Raw genomic sequence first — 3,872 nt, 5'->3', positions numbered from 1 at the left:
GGGAGTATGCAAGCATTGGAAAGTATGATTTGGTGGTGCTGCTAGTCAGACCAGGAGAGTGATTGCCATAAAACACTTAGTCTAGAAACTGCATCCCAGCAGTGGGTGCCCTGAGTGCTGGGCTGAAGAGTAGGACACAGATTTTTTTTCTCTGGCCCCAGCAGTGCTCGGAGCCCTGCACAGACACAGCTGGAGCTGGGGGGCTGGAAGAGCCTGGTGTGTGCCCTCAGCCTTCTGCAGGCAGGGGTGGGCTCCCACCCTCCCGAGAAGAGAAGCCAGCTCAGCAGGGATCCTGCTGCCAGAGCCCCTTCCCAAAGCCTTGGAGTTTCCATGCCCCTCCCTCAGCCCTGGCACAGCCCCACAGAACCGTGGGCAGCTGAGCCAGGAGGGCAGAGGAAGCCGTGGGGCTGCAGCTGCAGTGCTCTCCCAGAGCAAAGTGGCTGCTTTCCCTCGGGACACTTTGTTTTCACTTTATTTGTGTCCCTGGGACCCAGCTGCTTAGCAACTGGATAAAATTGTCACAAAATGCTGGCATTGCCCCCCTCATCAGGGCAGTGGCTGGGCTGTGTCCTTGGGGGGGCTGTCTGCCAGGCGAGGTGGCCACACAGCACTCTTGAGGGGACCCCCGTGCCTGTCCTTGTTTTCCTGGGTGGCCTCTCCAAAGGTGAGGGAATTTGGTCCTCATGCACAGCAAACACTGCACTGCAGGTAGGGAATATAGCTCCATCCATCCCTGGGGGCAAATGAAACATGGACACTTTTTGGATCTGTGATAAATGCCTTTTCTTCTCTGAAGGACCAGGAAAAAAAGCATCTTCAAGTATATTCAAGGAAAATAGTCACCATTTCTGCTGTATACCTGGGGGAGATGAATACACCATCTTACTTTGGTTGAGGGCTTTTTAACTAAAAAAAAGGGAAAAAATGGCAATTAAGAGTTACAGCTATATATTCCTTGAGCCAGAGAAGAACAGGCATGTGTCTAATAGCCTGCTGCTATCTTTGCCCTGTTTGAGTCCTCTGCCTCTGTGGATAATACTCAAAGAGGTATCCAGGCTGCCCAGGAGGCCAAATCCTGCTCAGTGGAGCTCACTTCCTTTGAAGAGTCATGCAAAGGACAAAGGATGAAAATAAGAGATTTTAGGAGAGCAATTTATGACACACTTGCCCTTATAAGTGCCTGACGTGCAAAAGATAGCTGCTGGCAATTGCTGACATCTTGTGTGTTTACCTCAATCAGCAAGTATTTATAATTAATTTTTAAAATGCTGAAGTTCCAGTCTTGCTGGGAACATTGCAAACTGCCCTCAGCACTCTGATGTGCTTCCAAAATCTATGCTGCCACAAGTCAAAAAGCACAAAGGCTCACATATTTCAGGGGGGAGGTGGGGAACTAGTGGAGAGATAATGCAGTTCAAATGAAAATCATTTAGATAACTCATTTCTATCCACAAATATTTAATTTTAATGACTGGAAGCAACCACAACTGTTACAAATGGGGTGAACTGCCACATCACTTCTAGCATTTCTCCTACCTGATGCCACAGCATCACAACATAGAGGATTTGCCAGCAGTGGGATGGCCAGATTTCACTTTTTTTCCCCCTCACTCCCCCAGCAATGCCTCATGCACCACCTGTGCTGACACATGAGTTTGCAGGCTTCCAAAAGACCTAGGGGGCTTAAAATAGGTCTGTAACAAAACCAAAACCACAAACAAACAAACCAACACAGAACACCCACCAAAGGAAAAAAAAAAAAGAGAACAAATCCAAACCAAAATGAAGATGCAGCATTGCTGAGCTGCTCTTTGAGAGCTTTTTGAAGAAGTGGGGGATACTTCTAACCACCCTTGTGCCCACAATGTTTACTGATGGTTTGTGTCTCTGTTTGTATGGAGAAAAGGCAGAACACTGTTTCAGTTTTTCAGATATTTTATTTTTTTAAGGCAGTTTTTCATGGTATTTTTCACTCTCTGTCTCCCTCCTGACCTCAGCAACAGGCTATGAAGAAAACCTGCTGCAAGGCAGGGAAAGGCCATTGCCAAATCTACCATATCATGGTGATTAAGGTGGTGGAGGTGGTGGAGCTTGGGGCAAACCCGAAATAAACACCCTCACAAAAGACTTATGCCTTGAGTTGATGTTGTTCCCTCATACTCAGAAATGTGCCATGTCTTGGAGCACTGCCCAACATCTTGGGGTGCTGAGGTGGCTGAGAGGACACAGGGGAGCAGAGGAGAGTCAGTCAGCTCCAGGGCAGCAGCCAGCCCCTGCTAACATCTAACCTAAGGCTTTAGCAGCAGGTTTAGGGTGAAATTTTTATTTTGTGAGGTAGTGGGAAAGCATGCTCAGATTGCAACCCCGTAGCTAAGTGATTCTTAGTTCTTTCCACTCCTGTAATTATGAAAAATGACTCTCATGTTCCCCATTAACGTTGCTATTTAGCAGGCAAGGCAGGGCTTCCCAGCATGAGCCATTCTTGCTAACAAGGTCTGTGTGCACCACATTAGGGAGTGTACCCCTCACAGCTTTCAGAGCACCAAAAGGGATTTGCCATAGCTCCTGTAATGGTACAGAGCCAATTATATCTGCACCTCATCTCATGTCAGAGAAGGCAGAAAGATCTCCCAAGTCCTTGATTAAAAGAAAGGAAGACCAGCAAGCCCAAACTCCTGCTTCTGGGCAAAGTTGCCCTCTGGCTCTCACACCAGGCGGGTGCAGGGCTGAGAAGGACGATTGTGTTCAGATGGGGCTGTGAAATCAAACCCTCACTCCCCCACTCCCCCACTCCCCCACTCCCCCACTCCCCCACTCCCCCACTCCCCCACTCAGACGAACAGTGCAATAGCACACAGAACCCTCACCTCACCAGGGATTGTATCATCCTCCATCCTCCTCCAGCTGCAAAAGTTACTGTCAGAGTTACTCTTCCCTTTTTAAGGTGGGCCTTGCTGCAGTGCAGAAAGGAAATGGTCTAGCACATAGGACAAGGGGGAGTAATTACTGTTCTTTACTTGATATTGGCGAGGCTTTCAGCGCAGGCATCTGTAATATCCTTCCAGCCAAAGTGGTGAGACAGGGACTGTGCTGCCACAGAGTCTGAGTGGCTGTGGAGCATCCCGGTTGTACCTACAACTTCTCTTGTGCTTAACTTCCTTATGTGCCCTCTGCTGTTGCTGTGGGTGTTGTGTAAGCCCCAAGGCAGGACTGGGACTGAGCTCTCTGCAGAGAGTTGGCTGCCCAAGAAAGAGGCTGATTCCTAAAGAATTCAGATGTCATCTCTCAAGTTCTTTGTGGTACAGTCAGCAGGCAACTTCACTGAATGTGCAGAAAACTCCTCAGGTGTTTTTTTCTTAAATACATGAATTTTGTTTCTAAAGCAAAGGAGACTTTTGCCTGTACCTCACTGCTCCCACCTTTATTTATAATTTTTGTATAGTGATCCTGATTTCTCAGGACAACACCAGCTCTGTGGAGGGAACAGAGAGCTGCACTGGCAATGCCAGGTATTGAGACATCTCTTTTCTTCTGCATGGCATGTGAACAATGGTATATTACAACAAATTTGTATCCACATCTAAGCTTGTGCAGTGAACCTGCTAAGGGTCTGCAATTTGGGGATTTTTTTGTTTCAAGTGTGTGGCTGAATGTTCATAGGACAGTCTAGATTTTAATCCAAACTTTCACAAATTTGGACAGCTGTCTCTGGTGCTGTACAAGGGCATACAATCAGCACATTTGAAAATCAATACACCTCATGGGGCTGAGTACCTCAGCTAATCAAATACTGCAACCACCAGGTTTTTTTCAGCTTCCAGCTAGCTCCAGAGAATTTTCTGCATAGTTACAACATTGTAACTGCTAGAAAA

This window comes from Prinia subflava, chromosome 2 (assembly GCF_021018805.1).
Source record: "Prinia subflava isolate CZ2003 ecotype Zambia chromosome 2, Cam_Psub_1.2, whole genome shotgun sequence".
In the NCBI taxonomy this organism is placed as follows: Eukaryota; Metazoa; Chordata; class Aves; order Passeriformes; family Cisticolidae; genus Prinia; species Prinia subflava.
The sequence above is the reverse complement of the archived record's forward strand: the minus strand, read 5'-3'. Positions refer to the sequence as shown.